The sequence below is a fragment of the Haliaeetus albicilla genome, chromosome W (assembly GCF_947461875.1).
Source record: "Haliaeetus albicilla chromosome W, bHalAlb1.1, whole genome shotgun sequence".
NCBI classification, from domain to species: domain Eukaryota; kingdom Metazoa; phylum Chordata; class Aves; order Accipitriformes; family Accipitridae; genus Haliaeetus; species Haliaeetus albicilla.
In genome coordinates, this window is record NC_091515.1 from 42,984,880 (window position 1) to 43,007,045 (window position 22,166).

The window sequence follows — 22,166 nt, forward strand, 5'->3', positions numbered from 1 at the left end:
CAGGGGAAAGTCACTGGTGAGGGAAAGGAGGCTAGATATCGTGGAAAATAGGCAAAAGAGGGAAAAGCGACAGGCAAGGGAAGGGAGAGGGGAAAGAGAGAGGTGAGTCAAAGTGGGAGAACTAGACACCGAGGAAGAGAGGTAAAAGAGACAGGCGAGGGGGGAAAGAGAGGGAAAAGAGAGAGTTGTGGGGTGATAGGGGAAAGGGAGAGGCGAGTGAAAGCGGGAAAATTAGACACCGAGGGAACAGAGAGGTAAAAGAGACAAGCAGGGGGAAAGAGGGAAAAGAGGGAGTTGAGGGGAAGCAGGGGAAAGTCACTGGTGAGGGAAAAGAGGGAAGAGATCGTGGAAAATAGGCAAAAGAGGGAAAAGCGACAGGCAAGGGAAGGGAGAGGGGAAAGAGAGAGGTGAGTCAAAGTGGGAGAACTAGACACCGAGGAAGAGAGTTACAAGAGACAGGCGAGGGGGGGAAAGAGAGGGAACAGAGATACTTGTGCGATGATAGGGGAAAGGGAGAGGTGAGTGAACGTGGAAAAATTAGACACTGAGGGAACAGAGAGGTAAAAGAGACAAGCAGGGGGAAAGAGGGAAAAGAGGGAGTTGAGGGAAAGAAGGGGAAAGTCACTGGTGAGGGAAAAGAGCGAAGAGATCGTGGAAAATAGGCAAAAGAGGGAAAAGCGACAGGCAAGGGAAAAGAGAGAGGTGAGTCAAAGTGGGAGAACTAGACACCGAGGAAGAGAGGTAAAAGAGACAGGCGAGGGGGGAAAGAGAGGGAAAAGAGAGAGTTGTGGGATGATAGGGGAAAGGGAGAGGCGAGTGAAAGCGGGAAAATTAGACACCGAGGGAACAGAGAGGTAAAAGAGACAAGCAGGGGGAAAGAGGGAAAAGAGGGAGTTGAGGGAAAGCAGGGGAAATTCACTGGTGAGGGAAAAGAGGGAAGAGATCGTGGAAAATAGGCAAAAGAGGGAAAAGTGACAGGCAAGGGAAGGGAGAGGGAAAAGAGAGAGGTGAGTCAAAGTGGGAGAACTAGACACCGAGGAAGAGAGGTAAAAGAGACAGGCGAGGGGGGAAAGAGAGGGAAAAGAGAGAGTTGTGGGATGATAGGGGAAAGGGAGAGGCGAGTGTAAGCGGGAAAATTAGACACCGAGGGAACAGAGAGGTAGAAGAGACAAGCAGGGGGAAAGAGGGAAAAGAGGGAGTTGAGGGAAAGCAGGGGAAAGTCACTGGTGAGGGAAAAGAGGGAAGAGATCATGGAAAATAGGCAAAAGAGGGAAAAGCGACAGGCAAGGGAAAAGAGAGAGGTGAGTCAAAGTGGGAGAACTAGACACCGAGGAAGAGAGGTAAAAGAGACAGGCGAGGGGGGAAAGAGAGGGAAAAGAGAGAGTTGTGGGATGATAGGGGAAAGGGAGAGGCGAGTGAAAGCAGGAAAATTAGACACCGAGGGAACAGAGAGGGAAAAGAGACAAGCAGGGGGAAAGAGGGAAAAGAGGGAGTTGAGGGAAAGCAGGGGAAAGTCACTGGTGAGGGAAAAGAGGGAAGAGATTGTGGAAAATAGGCAAAAGAGGGGAAAGCGACAGGCAAGGGAAGGGAGAGGGGAAAGAGAGAGGTGAGTCAAAGTGGGAGAACTATACACCGAGGAAGAGAGGTAAAAGAGACAGGCGAGGGGGGAAAGAGAGGGAAAAGAGAGAGTTGTGGGATGATAGGGGAAAGGGAGAGGCGAGTGAAAGCGGGAAAATTAGACACCGAGGGAACAGAGAGGTAAAAGAGACAAGCAGGGGGAAAGAGGGAAAAGAGGGAGTTGAGGGAAAGCAGGGGAAAGTCACTGGTGAGGGAAAAGAGGGAAGAGATCGTGGAAAATAGGCAAAAGATGGAAAAGCGACAGGCAAGGGAAGGGAGAGGGAAAAGAGAGAGTTGAGTCAAAGTGGGAGAACTAGACACCGAGGAAGAGAGGTAAAAGAGACAGGCGAGGGGGGAAAGAGAGGGGAAAGAGAGAGTTGTGGGATGATAGGGGAAAGGGAGAGGCAAGTGAAAGTGGAAAACTTAGACACCGAGGGAACAGAGAGGTAAAAGAGACAAGCAGGGGGAAAGAGGGAAAAGAGGGAGTTGAGGGAAAGCAGGGGAAAGTCACTGGTGAGGGAAAAGAGGGAAGAGATCGTGGAAAATAGGCAAAAGAGGGAAAAGTGCACAGGCAGGAGAAGACAGAGCTAAAAGAGACAGGCGAGGGGGGAAAGAGAGGGGAAAGAGATAGTTGTGGGATGATAGGGCAAAGGGAGAGCCGAGTGAAAGTGGAAAAATTAGACACGGAGGGAACAGAGAGGTTGAAGAGACAAGCAGGGTGAAAGAGGGAAAAGAGGGAGTTGATGGAAAGCAGAGGAAAAGGGACATGCTGGGGGGGGAGAGAGAGGGAAAAGAGAGAGTTGAGGACAGAGATGGAAAAGAGAGAGGCACATGCAAGTGGAAAAAATTGGACACCGAGGGAAGAGAGGTGAGAGAGACAGGCGGGGGAAATGACGGAAAAGAGACAAGCAAGGGGAAAAGAGGGAAAAGAGGGAGTTGAGGGAAAGCAGGGGAAAGTCACTGGTGAGGGAAAAGAGGCTAGATATCGTGGAAAATAGGCAAAAGAGGGAAAAGCGACAGGCGAGGGAAGGGAGAGGGGAAAGAGAGAGGTGAGTCAAAGTGGGAGAACTAGACACCGAGGAAGAGAGGTAAAAGAGACAGGCGAGGGGGGAAAGAGAGGGAAAAGAGAGAGTTGTGGGGTGATAGGGGAAAGGGAGAGGCGAGTGAAAGCGGGAAAATTAGACACCGAGGGAACAGAGAGGTAAAAGAGACAAGCAGGGGGAAAGAGGGAAAAGAGGGAGTTGAGGGGAAGCAGGGGAAAGTCACTGGTGAGGGAAAAGAGGGAAGAGATCGTGGAAAATAGGCAAAAGAGGGAAAAGCGACAGGCAAGGGAAGGGAGAGGGGAAAGAGAGAGGTGAGTCAAAGTGGGAGAACTAGGCACCGAGGAAGAGAGGTAAAAGAGACAGCGAGGGGGGGAAGAGAGGGAAAAGAGAGAGTTGTGGGGTGATAGGGGAAAGGGAGAGGCGAGTGAAAGCGGGAAAATTAGACACCGAGGGAACAGAGAGGTAAAAGAGACAAGCAGGGGGAAAGAGGGAAAAGAGGGAGTTGAGGGAAAGCAGGGGAAAGTCACTGGTGAGGGAAAAGAGGGAAGAGATCGTGGAAAATAGGCAAAAGAGGGAAAAGCGACAGGCAAGGGAAAAGAGAGAGGTGAGTCAAAGTGGGAGAACTATACACCGAGGAAGAGAGGTAAAAGAGACAGGCGAGGGGGGAAAGAGAGGGAAAAGAGAGAGTTGTGGGATGATAGGGGAAAGGGAGAGGCGAGTGAAACCGGGAAAATTAGACACCGAGGGAACAGAGAGGTAAAACAGACAAGCAGGGGGAAAGAGGGAAAAGAGGGAGTTGAGGGAAAGCAGGGGAAAGTCACTGGTGAGGGAAAAGAGGGAAGAGATCATGGAAAATAGGCAAAAGAGGGAAAAGCGACAGGCAAGGGAAAAGAGAGAGGTGAGTCAAAGTGGGAGAACTAGACACCGAGGAAGAGAGGTAAAAGAGACAGGCGAGGGGGGAAAGAGAGGGAAAAGAGAGAGTTGTGGGATGATAGGGGAAAGGGAGAGGCGAGTGAAAGCAGGAAAATTAGACACCGAGGGAACAGAGAGGGAAAAGAGACAAGCAGGGGGAAAGAGGGAAAAGAGGGAGTTGAGGGAAAGCAGGGGAAAGTCACTGGTGAGGGAAAAGAGGGAAGAGATTGTGGAAAATAGGCAAAAGAGGGGAAAGCGACAGGCAAGGGAAGGGAGAGGGGAAAGAGAGAGGTGAGTCAAAGTGGGAGAACTATACACCGAGGAAGAGAGGTAAAAGAGACAGGCGAGGGGGGAAAGAGAGGGAAAAGAGAGAGTTGTGGGATGATGGGGAAAGGGAGAGGCGAGTGAAAGCGGGAAAATTAGACACCGAGGGAACAGAGAGGTAAAAGAGACAAGCAGGGGGAAAGAGGGAAAAGAGGGAGTTGAGGGAAAGCAGGGGAAAGTCACTGGTGAGGGAAAAGAGGGAAGAGATCGTGGAAAATAGGCAAAAGATGGAAAAGCGACAGGCAAGGGAAGGGAGAGGGAAAAGAGAGAGTTGAGTCAAAGTGGGAGAACTAGACACCGAGGAAGAGAGGTAAAAGAGACAGGCGAGGGGGGAAAGAGAGGGGAAAGAGAGAGTTGTGGGATGATAGGGGAAAGGGAGAGGCGAGTGAAAGTGGAAAACTTAGACACCGAGGGAACAGAGAGGTAAAAGAGACAAGCAGGGGGAAAGAGGGAAAAGAGGGAGTTGAGGGAAAGCAGGGGAAAGTCACTGGTGAGGGAAAAGAGGGAAGTGATCGTGGAAAATAGGCAAAAGAGGGAAAAGTGCACAGGCAGGAGAAGACAGAGCTAAAAGAGACAGGCGAGGGGGGAAAGAGAGGGGAAAGAGATAGTTGTGGGATGATAGGGCAAAGGGAGAGCCGAGTGAAAGTGGAAAAATTAGACACGGAGGGAACAGAGAGGTTGAAGAGACAAGCAGGGTGAAAGAGGGAAAAGAGGGAGTTGATGGAAAGCAGAGGAAAAGGGACATGCTGGGGGGGGGAGAGAGGGAAAAGAGAGAGTTGAGGACAGAGATGGAAAAGAGAGAGGCACATGCAAGTGGAAAAAATTGGACACCGAGGGAAGAGAGGTGAGAGAGACAGGCGGGGGAAATGACGGAAAAGAGACAAGCAAGGGGAAAAGAGGGAAAAGAGGGAGTTGAGGGAAAGCAGGGGAAAGTCACTGGTGAGGGAAAAGAGGCTAGATATCGTGGAAAATAGGCAAAAGAGGGAAAAGCGACAGGCAAGGGAAGGGAGAGGGGAAAGAGAGAGGTGAGTCAAAGTGGGAGAACTAGACACCGAGGAAGAGAGGTAAAAGAGACAGGCGAGGGGGGAAAGAGAGGGAAAAGAGAGAGTTGTGGGGTGATAGGGGAAAGGGAGAGGCGAGTGAAAGCGGGAAAATTAGACACCGAGGGAACAGAGAGGTAAAAGAGACAAGCAGGGGGAAAGAGGGAAAAGAGGGAGTTGAGGGGAAGCAGGGGAAAGTCACTGGTGAGGGAAAAGAGGGAAGAGATCGTGGAAAATAGGCAAAAGAGGGAAAAGCGACAGGCAAGGGAAGGGAGAGGGGAAAGAGAGAGGTGAGTCAAAGTGGGAGAACTAGACACCGAGGAAGAGAGTTACAAGAGACAGGCGAGGGGGGAAAGAGAGGGAACAGAGATACTTGTGCGATGATAGGGGAAAGGGAGAGGTGAGTGAACGTGGAAAAATTAGACACTGAGGGAACAGAGAGGTAAAAGAGACAAGCAGGGGGAAAGAGGGAAAAGAGGGAGTTGAGGGAAAGCAGGGGAAAGTCACTGGTGAGGGAAAAGAGCGAAGAGATCGTGGAAAATAGGCAAAAGAGGGAAAAGCGACAGGCAAGGGAAAAGAGAGAGGTGAGTCAAAGTGGGAGAACTAGACACCGAGGAAGAGAGGTAAAAGAGACAGGCGAGGGGGGAAAGAGAGGGAAAAGAGAGAGTTGTGGGATGATAGGGGAAAGGGAGAGGCGAGTGTAAGCGGGAAAATTAGACACCGAGGGAACAGAGAGGTAGAAGAGACAAGCAGGGGGAAAGAGGGAAAAGAGGGAGTTGGGGGAAAGCAGGGGAAATTCACTGGTGAGGGAAAAGAGGGAAGAGATCGTGGAAAATAGGCAAAAGAGGGAAAAGTGACAGGCAAGGGAAGGGAGAGGGAAAAGAGAGAGGTGAGTCAAAGTGGGAGAACTAGACACCGAGGAAGAGAGGTAAAAGAGACAGGCGAGGGGGGAAAGAGAGGGAACAGAGATAGTTGTGGGATGATAGGGCAAAGGGAGAGCCGAGTGAAAGTGGAAAAATTAGACACGGAGGGAACAGAGAGGTTGAAGAGACAAGCAGGGTGAAAGAGGGAAAAGAGGGAGTTGATGGAAAGCAGAGGAAAAGGGACATGCTGGGGGGGGAGAGAGGGAAAAGAGAGAGTTGAGGACAGAGATGGAAAAGAGAGAGGCACATGCAAGTGGAAAAAATTGGACACCGAGGGAAGAGAGGTGAGAGAGACAGGCGGGGGAAATGACGGAAAAGAGACAAGCAAGGGGAAAAGAGGGAAAAGAGGGAGTTGAGGGAAAGCAGGGGAAAGTCACTGGTGAGGGAAAGGAGGCTAGATATCGTGGAAAATAGGCAAAAGAGGGAAAAGCGACAGGCAAGGGAAGGGAGAGGGGAAAGAGAGAGGTGAGTCAAAGTGGGAGAACTAGACACCGAGGAAGAGAGGTAAAAGAGACAGGCGAGGGGGGAAAGAGAGGGAAAAGAGAGAGTTGTGGGGTGATAGGGGAAAGGGAGAGGCGAGTGAAAGCGGGAAAATTAGACACCGAGGGAACAGAGAGGTAAAAGAGACAAGCAGGGGGAAAGAGGGAAAAGAGGGAGTTGAGGGGAAGCAGGGGAAAGTCACTGGTGAGGGAAAAGAGGGAAGAGATCGTGGAAAATAGGCAAAAGAGGGAAAAGCGACAGGCAAGGGAAGGGAGAGGGGAAAGAGAGAGGTGAGTCAAAGTGGGAGAACTAGACACCGAGGAAGAGAGTTACAAGAGACAGGCGAGGGGGGGAAGAGAGGGAACAGAGATACTTGTGCGATGATAGGGGAAAGGGAGAGGTGAGTGAACGTGGAAAAATTAGACACTGAGGGAACAGAGAGGTAAAAGAGACAAGCAGGGGGAAAGAGGGAAAAGAGGGAGTTGAGGGAAAGAAGGGGAAAGTCACTGGTGAGGGAAAAGAGCGAAGAGATCGTGGAAAATAGGCAAAAGAGGGAAAAGCGACAGGCAAGGGAAAAGAGAGAGGTGAGTCAAAGTGGGAGAACTAGACACCGAGGAAGAGAGGTAAAAGAGACAGGCGAGGGGGGAAAGAGAGGGAAAAGAGAGAGTTGTGGGATGATAGGGGAAAGGGAGAGGCGAGTGTAAGCGGGAAAATTAGACACCGAGGGAACAGAGAGGTAGAAGAGACAAGCAGGGGGAAAGAGGGAAAAGAGGGAGTTGGGGGAAAGCAGGGGAAATTCACTGGTGAGGGAAAAGAGGGAAGAGATCGTGGAAAATAGGCAAAAGAGGGGAAAGCGACAGGCAAGGGAAGGGAGAGGGGAAAGAGAGAGGTGAGTCAAAGTGGGAGAACTAGACACCGAGGAAGAGAGTTACAAGAGACAGGCGAGGGGGGAAAGAGAGGGAAAAGAGAGAGTTGTGGGATGATAGGGGAAAGGGAGAGGCGAGTGTAAGCGGGAAAATTAGACACCGAGGGAACAGAGAGGTAGAAGAGACAAGCAGGGGGAAAGAGGGAAAAGAGGGAGTTGAGGGAAAGCAGGGGAAAGTCACTGGTGAGGGAAAAGAGGGAAGAGATCATGGAAAATAGGCAAAAGAGGGAAAAGCGACAGGCAAGGGAAAAGAGAGAGGTGAGTCAAAGTGGGAGAACTAGACACCGAGGAAGAGAGGTAAAAGAGACAGGCGAGGGGGGAAAGAGAGGGAAAAGAGAGAGTTGTGGGATGATAGGGGAAAGGGAGAGGCGAGTGAAAGCAGGAAAATTAGACACCGAGGGAACAGAGAGGGAAAAGAGACAAGCAGGGGGAAAGAGGGAAAAGAGGGAGTTGAGGGAAAGCAGGGGAAAGTCACTGGTGAGGGAAAAGAGGGAAGAGATTGTGGAAAATAGGCAAAAGAGGGGAAAGCGACAGGCAAGGGAAGGGAGAGGGGAAAGAGAGAGGTGAGTCAAAGTGGGAGAACTATACACCGAGGAAGAGAGGTAAAAGAGACAGGCGAGGGGGGAAAGAGAGGGAAAAGAGAGAGTTGTGGGATGATAGGGGAAAGGGAGAGGCGAGTGAAAGCGGGAAAATTAGACACCGAGGGAACAGAGAGGTAAAAGAGACAAGCAGGGGGAAAGAGGGAAAAGAGGGAGTTGAGGGAAAGCAGGGGAAAGTCACTGGTGAGGGAAAAGAGGGAAGAGATCGTGGAAAATAGGGAAAAGATGGAAAAGCGACAGGCAAGGGAAGGGAGAGGGAAAAGAGAGAGTTGAGTCAAAGTGGGAGAACTAGACACCGAGGAAGAGAGGTAAAAGAGACAGGCGAGGGGGGAAAGAGAGGGGAAAGAGAGAGTTGTGGGATGATAGGGGAAAGGGAGAGGCAAGTGAAAGTGGAAAACTTAGACACCGAGGGAACAGAGAGGTAAAAGAGACAAGCAGGGGGAAAGAGGGAAAAGAGGGAGTTGAGGGAAAGCAGGGGAAAGTCACTGGTGAGGGAAAAGAGGGAAGAGATCGTGGAAAATAGGCAAAAGAGGGAAAAGTGCACAGGCAGGAGAAGACAGAGCTAAAAGAGACAGGCGAGGGGGGAAAGAGAGGGGAAAGAGATAGTTGTGGGATGATAGGGCAAAGGGAGAGCCGAGTGAAAGTGGAAAAATTAGACACGGAGGGAACAGAGAGGTTGAAGAGACAAGCAGGGTGAAAGAGGGAAAAGAGGGAGTTGATGGAAAGCAGAGGAAAAGGGACATGCTGGGGGGGAGAGAGAGGGAAAAGAGAGAGTTGAGGACAGAGATGGAAAAGAGAGAGGCACATGCAAGTGGAAAAAATTGGACACCGAGGGAAGAGAGGTGAGAGAGACAGGCGGGGGAAATGACGGAAAAGAGACAAGCAAGGGGAAAAGAGGGAAAAGAGGGAGTTGAGGGAAAGCAGGGGAAAGTCACTGGTGAGGGAAAAGAGGCTAGATATCGTGGAAAATAGGCAAAAGAGGGAAAAGCGACAGGCAAGGGAAGGGAGAGGGGAAAGAGAGAGGTGAGTCAAAGTGGGAGAACTAGACACCGAGGAAGAGAGGTAAAAGAGACAGGCGAGGGGGGAAAGAGAGGGAAAAGAGAGAGTTGTGGGGTGATAGGGGAAAGGGAGAGGCGAGTGAAAGCGGGAAAATTAGACACCGAGGGAACAGAGAGGTAAAAGAGACAAGCAGGAGGAAAGAGGGAAAAGAGGGAGTTGAGGGGAAGCAGGGGAAAGTCACTGGTGAGGGAAAAGAGGGAAGAGATCGTGGAAAATAGGCAAAAGAGGGAAAAGCGACAGGCAAGGGAAGGGAGAGGGGAAAGAGAGAGGTGAGTCAAAGTGGGAGAACTAGGCACCGAGGAAGAGAGGTAAAAGAGACAGCGAGGGGGGGAAGAGAGGGAAAAGAGAGAGTTGTGGGATGATAGGGGAAAGGGAGAGGCGAGTGAAACCGGGAAAATTAGACACCGAGGGAACAGAGAGGTAAAACAGACAAGCAGGGGGAAAGAGGGAAAAGAGGGAGTTGAGGGAAAGCAGGGGAAAGTCACTGGTGAGGGAAAAGAGGCTAGATATCGTGGAAAATAGGCAAAAGAGGGAAAAGCGACAGGCAAGGGAAAAGAGAGAGGTGAGTCAAAGTGGGAGAACTAGACACCGAGGAAGAGAGGTAAAAGAGACAGGCGAGGGGGGAAAGAGAGGGAAAAGAGAGAGTTGTGGGATGATAGGGGAAAGGGAGAGGCGAGTGAAAGCAGGAAAATTAGACACCGAGGGAACAGAGAGGGAAAAGAGACAAGCAGGGGGAAAGAGGGAAAAGAGGGAGTTGAGGGAAAGCAGGGGAAAGTCACTGGTGAGGGAAAAGAGGGAAGAGATTGTGGAAAATAGGCAAAAGAGGGGAAAGCGACAGGCAAGGGAAGGGAGAGGGGAAAGAGAGAGGTGAGTCAAAGTGGGAGAACTATACACCGAGGAAGAGAGGTAAAAGAGACAGGCGAGGGGGGAAAGAGAGGGAAAAGAGAGAGTTGTGGGATGATGGGGAAAGGGAGAGGCGAGTGAAAGCGGGAAAATTAGACACCGAGGGAACAGAGAGGTAAAAGAGACAAGCAGGGGGAAAGAGGGAAAAGAGGGAGTTGAGGGAAAGCAGGGGAAAGTCACTGGTGAGGGAAAAGAGGGAAGAGATCGTGGAAAATAGGCAAAAGATGGAAAAGCGACAGGCAAGGGAAGGGAGAGGGAAAAGAGAGAGTTGAGTCAAAGTGGGAGAACTAGACACCGAGGAAGAGAGGTAAAAGAGACAGGCGAGGGGGGAAAGAGAGGGGAAAGAGAGAGTTGTGGGATGATAGGGGAAAGGGAGAGGCGAGTGAAAGTGGAAAACTTAGACACCGAGGGAACAGAGAGGTAAAAGAGACAAGCAGGGGGAAAGAGGGAAAAGAGGGAGTTGAGGGAAAGCAGGGGAAAGTCACTGGTGAGGGAAAAGAGGGAAGTGATCGTGGAAAATAGGCAAAAGAGGGAAAAGTGCACAGGCAGGAGAAGACAGAGCTAAAAGAGACAGGCGAGGGGGGAAAGAGAGGGGAAAGAGATAGTTGTGGGATGATAGGGCAAAGGGAGAGCCGAGTGAAAGTGGAAAAATTAGACACGGAGGGAACAGAGAGGTTGAAGAGACAAGCAGGGTGAAAGAGGGAAAAGAGGGAGTTGATGGAAAGCAGAGGAAAAGGGACATGCTGGGGGGGGGAGAGAGGGAAAAGAGAGAGTTGAGGACAGAGATGGAAAAGAGAGAGGCACATGCAAGTGGAAAAAATTGGACACCGAGGGAAGAGAGGTGAGAGAGACAGGCGGGGGAAATGACGGAAAAGAGACAAGCAAGGGGAAAAGAGGGAAAAGAGGGAGTTGAGGGAAAGCAGGGGAAAGTCACTGGTGAGGGAAAAGAGGCTAGATATCGTGGAAAATAGGCAAAAGAGGGAAAAGCGACAGGCAAGGGAAGGGAGAGGGGAAAGAGAGAGGTGAGTCAAAGTGGGAGAACTAGACACCGAGGAAGAGAGGTAAAAGAGACAGGCGAGGGGGGAAAGAGAGGGAAAAGAGAGAGTTGTGGGGTGATAGGGGAAAGGGAGAGGCGAGTGAAAGCGGGAAAATTAGACACCGAGGGAACAGAGAGGTAAAAGAGACAAGCAGGGGGAAAGAGGGAAAAGAGGGAGTTGAGGGAAAGCAGGGGAAAGTCACTGGTGAGGGAAAAGAGGGAAGAGATCGTGGAAAATAGGCAAAAGAGGGAAAAGCGACAGGCAAGGGAAAAGAGAGAGGTGAGTCAAAGTGGGAGAACTATACACCGAGGAAGAGAGGTAAAAGAGACAGGCGAGGGGGGAAAGAGAGGGAAAAGAGAGAGTTGTGGGATGATAGGGGAAAGGGAGAGGCGAGTGAAACCGGGAAAATTAGACACCGAGGGAACAGAGAGGTAAAACAGACAAGCAGGGGGAAAGAGGGAAAAGAGGGAGTTGAGGGAAAGCAGGGGAAAGTCACTGGTGAGGGAAAAGAGGGAAGAGATCATGGAAAATAGGCAAAAGAGGGAAAAGCGACAGGCAAGGGAAAAGAGAGAGGTGAGTCAAAGTGGGAGAACTAGACACCGAGGAAGAGAGGTAAAAGAGACAGGCGAGGGGGGAAAGAGAGGGAAAAGAGAGAGTTGTGGGATGATAGGGGAAAGGGAGAGGCGAGTGAAAGCAGGAAAATTAGACACCGAGGGAACAGAGAGGGAAAAGAGACAAGCAGGGGGAAAGAGGGAAAAGAGGGAGTTGAGGGAAAGCAGGGGAAAGTCACTGGTGAGGGAAAAGAGGGAAGAGATTGTGGAAAATAGGCAAAAGAGGGGAAAGCGACAGGCAAGGGAAGGGAGAGGGGAAAGAGAGAGGTGAGTCAAAGTGGGAGAACTATACACCGAGGAAGAGAGGTAAAAGAGACAGGCGAGGGGGGAAAGAGAGGGAAAAGAGAGAGTTGTGGGATGATGGGGAAAGGGAGAGGCGAGTGAAAGCGGGAAAATTAGACACCGAGGGAACAGAGAGGTAAAAGAGACAAGCAGGGGGAAAGAGGGAAAAGAGGGAGTTGAGGGAAAGCAGGGGAAAGTCACTGGTGAGGGAAAAGAGGGAAGAGATCGTGGAAAATAGGCAAAAGATGGAAAAGCGACAGGCAAGGGAAGGGAGAGGGAAAAGAGAGAGTTGAGTCAAAGTGGGAGAACTAGACACCGAGGAAGAGAGGTAAAAGAGACAGGCGAGGGGGGAAAGAGAGGGGAAAGAGAGAGTTGTGGGATGATAGGGGAAAGGGAGAGGCGAGTGAAAGTGGAAAACTTAGACACCGAGGGAACAGAGAGGTAAAAGAGACAAGCAGGGGGAAAGAGGGAAAAGAGGGAGTTGAGGGAAAGCAGGGGAAAGTCACTGGTGAGGGAAAAGAGGGAAGTGATCGTGGAAAATAGGCAAAAGAGGGAAAAGTGCACAGGCAGGAGAAGACAGAGCTAAAAGAGACAGGCGAGGGGGGAAAGAGAGGGGAAAGAGATAGTTGTGGGATGATAGGGCAAAGGGAGAGCCGAGTGAAAGTGGAAAAATTAGACACGGAGGGAACAGAGAGGTTGAAGAGACAAGCAGGGTGAAAGAGGGAAAAGAGGGAGTTGATGGAAAGCAGAGGAAAAGGGACATGCTGGGGGGGGGAGAGAGGGAAAAGAGAGAGTTGAGGACAGAGATGGAAAAGAGAGAGGCACATGCAAGTGGAAAAAATTGGACACCGAGGGAAGAGAGGTGAGAGAGACAGGCGGGGGAAATGACGGAAAAGAGACAAGCAAGGGGAAAAGAGGGAAAAGAGGGAGTTGAGGGAAAGCAGGGGAAAGTCACTGGTGAGGGAAAAGAGGCTAGATATCGTGGAAAATAGGCAAAAGAGGGAAAAGCGACAGGCAAGGGAAGGGAGAGGGGAAAGAGAGAGGTGAGTCAAAGTGGGAGAACTAGACACCGAGGAAGAGAGGTAAAAGAGACAGGCGAGGGGGGAAAGAGAGGGAAAAGAGAGAGTTGTGGGGTGATAGGGGAAAGGGAGAGGCGAGTGAAAGCGGGAAAATTAGACACCGAGGGAACAGAGAGGTAAAAGAGACAAGCAGGGGGAAAGAGGGAAAAGAGGGAGTTGAGGGGAAGCAGGGGAAAGTCACTGGTGAGGGAAAAGAGGGAAGAGATCGTGGAAAATAGGCAAAAGAGGGAAAAGCGACAGGCAAGGGAAGGGAGAGGGGAAAGAGAGAGGTGAGTCAAAGTGGGAGAACTAGACACCGAGGAAGAGAGGTAAAAGAGACAGCGAGGGGGGGAAGAGAGGGAAAAGAGAGAGTTGTGGGGTGATAGGGGAAAGGGAGAGGCGAGTGAAAGCGGGAAAATTAGACACCGAGGGAAGAGAGAGGTAAAAGAGACAAGCAGGGGGAAAGAGGGAAAAGAGGGAGTTGAGGGAAAGCAGGGGAAAGTCACTGGTGAGGGAAAAGAGCGAAGAGATCGTGGAAAACAGGCAACAGAGGGAAAAGCGACAGGCAAGGGAAAAGAGAGAGGTGAGTCAAAGTGGGAGAACTAGACACCGAGGAAGAGAGGTAAAAGAGACAGGCGAGGGGGGAAAGAGAGGGAAAAGAGAGAGTTGTGGGATGATAGGGGAAAGGGAGAGGCGAGTGAAAGCAGGAAAATTAGACACCGAGGGAACAGAGAGGTAAAAGAGACAAGCAGGGGGAAAGAGGGAAAAGAGGGAGTTGAGGGAAAGCAGGGGAAAGTCACTGGTGAGGGAAAAGAGGGAAGAGATCGTGGAAAATAGGCAAAAGAGGGGAAAGCGACAGGCAAGGGAAGGGAGAGGGAAAAGAGAGAGGTGAGTCAAAGTGGGAGAACTAGACACCGAGGAAGAGAGTTACAAGAGACAGGCGAGGGGGGAAAGAGAGGGGAAAGAGAGAGCTGTGGGATGATAGGGGAAAGGGAGAGGCGAGTGAAAGCAGGAAAATTAGACACAGAGGGAACAGAGAGGTAAAAGAGACAAGCAGGGGGAAAGAGGGAAAAGAGGGAGTTGAGGGGAAGCAGGGGAAAGTCACTGGTGAGGGAAAAGAGGGAAGAGATCGTGGAAAATAGGCAAAAGAGGGAAAAGTGACAGGCAAGGGAAGGGAGAGGGAAAAGAGAGAGGTGAGTCAAAGTGGGAGAACTAGACACCGAGGAAGAGAGTTAAAAGAGACAGGCGAGGGGGGGAAGAGAGGGAAAAGAGAGAGTTGTGGGATGATAGGGGAAAGGGAGAGGCGAGTGAAAGCGGGAAAATTAGACACCGAGGGAACAGAGAGGTAAAAGAGACAAGCAGGGGGAAAGAGGGAAAAGAGGGAGTTGAGGGAAAGCAGGGGAAAGTCACTGGTGAGGGAAAAGAGGGAAGAGATCGTGGAAAATAGGCAAAAGAGGGAAAAGCGACAGGCAAGGGAAGGGAGAGGGAAAAGAGCGAGGTGAGTCAAAGTGGGAGAACTAGACACCGAGGAAGAGAGGTAAAAGAGACAGGCGAGGGGGGAAAGAGAGGGGAAAGAGAGAGTTGTGGGATGATAGGGGAAAGGGAGAGGCGAGTGAAGGTGGAAAACTTAGACACCGAGGGAACAGAGAGGTAAAAGAGACAAGCAGGGGGGAAGAGGGAAAAGAGGGAGTTGAGGGAAAGCAGGGGAAAGTCACTGGTGAGGGAAAAGAGGGAAGAGATCGTGGAAAATAGGCAAAAGAGGGAAAAGTGCACAGGCAGGAGAAGACAGAGCTAAAAGAGACAGGCGAGGGGGGAAAGAGATAGTTGTGGGATGATAGGGCAAAGGGAGAGCCGAGTGAAAGTGGAAAAATTAGACACGGAGGGAACAGAGAGGTTGAAGAGACAAGCAGGGTGAAAGAGGGAAAAGAGGGAGTTGATGGAAAGCAGAGGAAAAGGGACATGCTGGGGGGGGAGAGAGGGAAAAGAGAGAGTTGAGGACAGAGATGGAAAAGAGAGAGGCACATGCAAGTGGAAAAAATTGGACACCGAGGGAAGAGAGGTGAGAGAGACAGGCGGGGGAAATGACGGAAAAGAGACAAGCAAGGGGAAAAGAGGGAAAAGAGGGAGTTGAGGGAAAGCAGGGGAAAGTCACTGGTGAGGGAAAAGAGGCTAGATATCGTGGAAAATAGGCAAAAGAGGGAAAAGCGACAGGCAAGGGAAGGGAGAGGGGAAAGAGAGAGGTGAGTCAAAGTGGGAGAACTAGACACCGAGGAAGAGAGGTAAAAGAGACAGGCGAGGGGGGAAAGAGAGGGAAAAGAGAGAGTTGTGGGGTGATAGGGGAAAGGGAGAGGCGAGTGAAAGCGGGAAAATTAGACACCGAGGGAACAGAGAGGTAAAAGAGACAAGCAGGGGGAAAGAGGGAAAAGAGGGAGTTGAGGGGAAGCAGGGGAAAGTCACTGGTGAGGGAAAAGAGGGAAGAGATCGTGGAAAATAGGCAAAAGAGGGAAAAGCGACAGGCAAGGGAAGGGAGAGGGGAAAGAGAGAGGTGAGTCAAAGTGGGAGAACTAGACACCGAGGAAGAGAGTTACAAGAGACAGGCGAGGGGGGAAAGAGAGGGAACAGAGATACTTGTGCGATGATAGGGGAAAGGGAGAGGTGAGTGAACGTGGAAAAATTAGACACTGAGGGAACAGAGAGGTAAAAGAGACAAGCAGGGGGAAAGAGGGAAAAGAGGGAGTTGAGGGAAAGCAGGGGAAAGTCACTGGTGAGGGAAAAGAGCGAAGAGATCGTGGAAAATAGGCAAAAGAGGGAAAAGCGACAGGCAAGGGAAAAGAGAGAGGTGAGTCAAAGTGGGAGAACTAGACACCGAGGAAGAGAGGTAAAAGAGACAGGCGAGGGGGGAAAGAGAGGGAAAAGAGAGAGTTGTGGGATGATAGGGGAAAGGGAGAGGCGAGTGTAAGCGGGAAAATTAGACACCGAGGGAACAGAGAGGTAAAAGAGACAAGCAGGGGGAAAGAGGGAAAAGAGGGAGTTGAGGGAAAGCAGGGGAAAGTCACTGGTGAGGGAAAAGAGGGAAGAGATCGTGGAAAATAGGCAAAAGATGGAAAAGCGACAGGCAAGGGAAAAGAGAGAGGTGAGCCAAAGTGGGAGAACTAGACACCGAGGAAGAGAGGTAAAAGAGACAGGCGAGGGGGGGAAGAGAGGGAAAAGAGAGAGTTGTGGGATGATAGGGGAAAGGGAGAGGCGAGTGAAAGCAGGAAAATTAGACACCGAGGGAACAGAGAGGTAAAAGAGACAAGCAGGGGGAAAGAGGGAAAAGAGGGAGTTGAGGGAAAGCAGGGGAAAGTCACTGGTGAGGGAAAAGAGGGAAGAGATCGTGGAAAATAGGCAAAAGAGGGAAAAGTGACAGGCAAGGGAAGGGAGAGGGAAAAGAGAGAGGTGAGTCAAAGTGGGAGAACTAGACACCGAGGAAGAGAGTTACAAGAGACAGGCGAGGGGGGAAAGAGAGGGAAAAGAGCGAGTTGTGGGGTGATAGGGGAAAGGGAGAGGCGAGTGTAAGCAGGAAAATTAGACACCGAGGGAACAGAGAGGTAAAAGAGACAAGCAGGGGGAAAGAGGGAAAAGAGGGAGTTGAGGGAAAGCAGGGGAAAGTCACTGGTGAGGGAAAAGAGGGAAGAGATCGTGGAAAATAGGCAAAAGAGGGAAAAGCGACAGGCAAGGGAAAAGAGAGAGGTGAGTCAAAGTGGGAGAACTAGACACCGAGGAAGAGAGGTAAAAGAGACAGGCGAGGGGGGAAAGAGAGGGGAAAGAGAGAGTTGTGGGATGATAGGGGAAAGGGAGAGGCGAGTGAAAGCAGGAAAATTAGACACCGAGGGAGTAGAGAGGTAAAAGAGACAAGCAGGGGGAAAGAGGGAAAAGAGGGAGTTGAGGGAAAGCAGGGGAAAGTCACTGGTGAGGGAAAAGAGGGAAGAGATCGTGGAAAATAGGCAAAAGAGGGAAAAGTGACAGGCAAGGGAAAAGAGAGAGGTTAGTCAAAGTGGGAGAACTAGACACCGAGGAAGAGAGGTAAAAGAGACAGGCGAGGGGGGAAAGAGAGGGAAAAGAGAGAGTTGTGGGATGATAGGGGAAAGGGAGAGGCGAGTGAAAGCGGGAAAATTAGACACCGAGGGAACAGAGAGGTAAAAGAGACAAGCAGGGGGAAAGAGGGAACAGAGGGAGTTGAGGGAAAGCAGGGGAAAGTCACTGGTGAGGGAAAAGAGGGAAGAGATCGTGGAAAATAGGCAAAAGAGGGAAAAGCGACAGGCAAGGGAAAAGAGAGAGGTGAGTCAAAGTGGGAGAACTAGACACCGAGGAAGAGAGGTAAAAGAGACAGGCGAGGGGGGAAAGAGAGGGAAAAGAGAGAGTTGTGGGATGATAGGGGAAAGGGAGAGGCGAGTGTAAGCGGGAAAATTAGACACCGAGGGAACAGAGAGGTAAAAGAGACAAGCAGGGGGAAAGAGGGAAAAGAGGGAGTTGAGGGAAAGCAGGGGAAAGTCACTGGTGAGGGAAAAGAGGGAAGAGATCGTGGAAAATAGGCAAAAGAGGGAAAAGTGACAGGCAAGGGAAGGGAGAGGGAAAAGAGAGAGGTGAGTCAAAGTGGGAGAACTAGACACCGAGGAAGAGAGTTACAAGAGACAGGCGAGGGGGGAAAGAGAGGGAAAAGAGAGAGTTGTGGGGTGATAGGGGAAAGGGAGAGGCGAGTGTAAGCAGGAAAATTAGACACCGAGGGAACAGAGAGGTAAAAGAGACAAGCAGGGGGGAAGAGGGAAAAGAGGGAGTTGAGGGAAAGCAGGGGAAAGTCACTGGTGAGGGAAAAGAGGGAAGAGATCGTGGAAAATAGGCAAAAGAGGGAAAAGTGACAGGCAAGGGAAGGGAGAGGGAAAAGAGAGAGGTGAGTCAAAGTGGGAGAACTAGACACCGAGGAAGAGAGTTAAAAGAGACAGGCGAGGGGGGAAAGAGAGGGAAAAGAGAGAGTTGTGGGATGATAGGGGAAAGGGACAGGTGAGTGAACGTGGAAAAATTAGACACAGAGGGAACAGAGAGGTAAAAGAGACAAGCAGGGGGAAAGAGGGAAAAGAGGGAGTTGAGGGAAAGCAGGGGAAAGTCACTGGTGAGGGAAAAGAGGGAAGAGATCGTGGAAAAGAGGCAAAAGAGGGAAAAGCAACAGGCAAGGGCAAAGAGAGAGTTGAGTCAAAGTGGGAGAACTAGACACCGAGGAAGAGAGGTAAAAGAGACAGGCGAGGGGGGAAAGAGAGGGAAAAGAGAGAGTTGTGGGATGATAGGGGAAAGGGAGAGGCGAGTGAAAGCGGGAAAATTAGACACCGAGGGTACAGAGAGGTAAAAGAGACAAGCAGGGGGAAAGAGGGAAAAGAGGGAGTTGAGGGAAAGCAGGGGAAAGTCACTGGTGAGGGAAAAGAGGGAAGAGATCGTGGAAAACAGGCAAAAGAGGGAAAAGCGACAGGCAAGGGAAGGGAGAGGGGAAACACAGAGGTGAGTCAAAGTGGGAGAACTAGACACCGAGGAAGAGAGGTAAAAGAGACAGGCGAGGGGGGAGAGAGAGGGAAATAGAGAGTTGTGGGATGATAGGGGAAAGGGAGAGGCGAGTGAAAGCGGGAAAATTACACACCGAGGGAACAGAGAGGTAAAAGAGACAAGCAGGGGGAAAGAGGGAAAAGAGGGAGTTGAGGGAAAGCAGGGGAAAGTCACTGGTGAGGGAAAAGAGGGAAGAGATCGTGGAAAATAGGCAAAAGAGGGAAAAGCGACAGGCAAGGGAAGGGAGAGGGGAAACAGAGAGGTGAGTCAAAGTGGGAGAACTAGACACCGAGGAAGAGAGGTAAAAGAGACAGGCGAGGGGGGAAAGAGAGGGAAGAGAGAGAGTTGTGGGGTGATAGGGGAAAGGGAGAGGCGAGTGTAAGCAGGAAAATTAGACACCGAGGGAACAGAGAGGTAAAAGAGACAAGCAGGGGGAAAGAGGGAAAAGAGGGAGTTGAGGGGAAGCAGGGGAAAGTCACTGGTGAGGGAAAAGAGGGAAGAGATCGTGGAAAATAGGCAAAAGAGGGAAAAGCGACAGGCGAGGGAAGGGAGAGGGAAAAGAGAGAGGTGAGTCAAAGTGGGAGAACTAGACACCGAGGAAGAGAGGTAAAAGAGACAGGCGAGGGGGGAAAGAGAGGGAAAAGAGAGAGTTGTGGGATGATAGGGGAAAGGGAGAGGCGAGTGAAAGCAGGAAAATTAGACACCGAGGGAACAGAGAGGTAAAAGAGACAAGCAGGGGGAAAGAGGGAAAAGAGGGAGTTGAGGGAAAGCAGGGGAAAGTCACTGGTGAGGGAAAAGAGGGAAGAGATCGTGGAAAATAGGCAAAAGAGGGAAAAGTGACAGGCAAGGGAAGGGAGAGGGAAAAGACAGAGGTGAGTCAAAGTGGGAGAACTAGACACCGAGGAAGAGAGTTAAAAGAGACAGGCGAGGGGGGAAAGAGAGGGAAAAGAGAGAGTTGTGGGATGATAGGGGAAAGGGACAGGTGAGTGAAAGTGAGAAATTAGACACAGAGGGAACAGAGAGGTAAAAGAGACAAGCAGGGGGAAAGAGGGAAAAGAGGGAGTTGAGGGAAAGCAGGGGAAAGTCACTGGTGAGGGAAAAGAGGGAAGAGATCGTGGAAAATAGGCAAAAGAGGGAAAAGCGACAGGCAAGGGAAAAGAGAGAGGTGAGCCAAAGTGGGAGAACTAGACACCGAGGAAGAGAGGTAAAAGAGACAGGCGAGGGGGGAAAGAGAGGGAAAAGAGAGAGTTGTGGGATGATAGGGGAAAGGGAGAGGCGAGTGAAAGCGGGAAAATTAGACACCGAGGGAAGAGAGAGGTAAAAGAGACAAGCAGGGGGAAAGAGGGAAAAGAGGGAGTTGAGGGAAAGCAGGGGAAAGTCACTGGTGAGGGAAAAGAGGGAAGAGATTGTGGAAAATAGGCAAAAGAGGGAAAAGCGACAGGCAAGGGAAAAGAGCGAGGTGAGTCAAAGTGGGAGAACTAGACACCGAGGAAGAGAGGTAAAAGAGACAGGCGAGGGGGGAGAGAGAGGGAAAAGAGAGAGTTGTGGGATGATAGGGGAAAGGGAGAGGCGAGTGTAAGCGGAAAAATTAGACACCGAGGGAACAGAGAGGTAAAAGAGACAAGCAGGGGGAAAGAGGGAAAAGAGGGAGTTGAGGGAAAGCAGGGGAAAGTCACTGGTGAGGGAAAAGAGGGAAGAGATCGTGGAAAATAGGCAAAGGAGGGAAAAGCGACAGGCAAGTGCAAAGAGAGAGGTGAGTCAAAGTGGGAGAACTAGACACCGAGGAAGAGAGGTAGAAGAGACAGGCGAGGGGGGGAAGAGAGGGAAAAGAGAGAGTTGTGGGATGATAGGGGAAAGGGAGAGGCGAGTGAAAGCGGGAAAATTAGACACCGAGGGAAGAGAGAGGTAAAAGAGACAAGCAGGGGGAAAGAGGGAAAAGAGGGAGTTGAGGGAAAGCAGGGGAAAGTCACTGGTGAGGGAAAAGAGGGAAGAGATCGTGGAAAATAGGCAAAAGAGGGAAAAGCGACAGACAAGGGAAGGGAGAGAGGTGAGTCAAAGTGGGAGAACTAGACACCGAGGAAGAGAGGTAAAAGAGACAGGCGAGGGGGGAAAGAGAGGGAAAAGAGAGAGTTGTGGGATGATAGGGGAAAGGGAGAGGCGAGTGAAACCGGGAAAATTAGACACCGAGGGAACAGAGAGGTAAAAGAGACAAGCAGGGGGAAAGAGGGAAAAGAGGGAGTTGAGGGAAAGCAGGGGAAAGTCACTGGTGAGGGAAAAGAGCGAAGAGATCGTGGAAAATAGGCAAAAGAGGGAAAAGCGACAGGCAAGGGAAAAGAGAGAGGTGAGTCAAAGTGGGAGAACTAGACACCGAGGAAGAGAGGTAAAAGAGACAGGCGAGGGGGGAAAGAGAGGGAAAAGAGACAGTTGTGGGATGATAGGGGAAAGGGAGAGGCGAGTGAAAGCAGGAAAATTAGACACCGAGGGAACAGAGAGGTAAAAGAGACAAGCAGGGGGAAAGAGGGAAAAGAGGGAGTTGAGGGAAAGCAGGGGAAAGTCACTGGTGAGGGAAAAGAGGGAAGAGATCGTGGAAAATAGGCAAAAGAGGGAAAAGTGACAGGCAAGGGAAGGGAGAGGGAAAAGAGAGAGGTGAGTCAAAGTGGGAGAACTAGACACCGAGGAAGAGAGGTAAAAGAGACAGGCGAGAGGGGAAAGACAGTGGAAAGAGAGAGTTGTGGGGTGATAGGGGAAAGGGAGAGGTGAGTGAACGTGGAAAAATTAGACACCGAGGGAACAGAGAGGTAAAAGAGACAAGCAGGGGGAAAGAGGGAAAAGAGGGAGTTGAGGGAAAGCAGGGGAAAGTCACTGGTGAGGGAAAAGAGGGAAGAGATCGTGGAAAATAGGCAAAAGAGGGAAAAGTGACAGGCAAGGGAAGGGAGAGGGAAAAGAGAGAGGTGAGTCAAAGTGGGAGAACCAGACACCGAGGAAGAGAGGTAAAAGAGACAGGCGAGGGGGGAAAGAGAGGGAAAAGAGAGAGTCTTGGGGTGATAGGGGAAAGGGAGAGGCGAGTGTAAGCGGAAAAAATAGACACCGAGGGAACAGAGAGGTAAAAGAGACAAGCAGGGGGAAAGAGGGAAAAGAGGGAGTTGAGGGAAAGCAGGGGAAAGTCACTGGTGAGGGAAAAGAGGGAAGAGATCGTGGAAAATAGGCAAAAGAGGGAAAAGCAACAGGCAAGGGAAAAGAGAGAGGTGAGTCAAAGTGGGAGAACTAGACACCGAGGAAGAGAGGTAAAAGAGACAGGCGACAGGGGAAAGAGAGGGAAAAGAGAGAGTTGTGGGATGATAGGGGAAAGGGAGAGGCGAGTGAAAGCGGGAAAATTACACACCGAGGGAACAGAGAGGTAAAAGAGACAAGCAGGGGGAAAGAGGGAAAAGAGGGAGTTGAGGGAAAGCAGGGGAAAGTCACTGGTGAGGGAAAAGAGGGAAGAGATCGTGGAAAATAGGCAAAAGAGGGAAAAGCGACAGGCAAGGGAAAAGAGCGAGGTGAGTCAAAGTGGGAGAACTAGACACCGAGGAAGAGAGGTAGAAGAGACAGGCGAGGGGGGGAAGAGAGGGAAAAGAGAGAGTTGTGGGATGATAGGGGAAAGGGAGAGGCGAGTGAAAGCGGGAAAATTAGACACCGAGGGAAGAGAGAGGTAAAAGAGACAAGCAGGGGGAAAGAGGGAAAAGAGGGAGTTGAGGGAAAGCAGGGGAAAGTCACTGGTGAGGGAAAAGAGGGAAGAGATC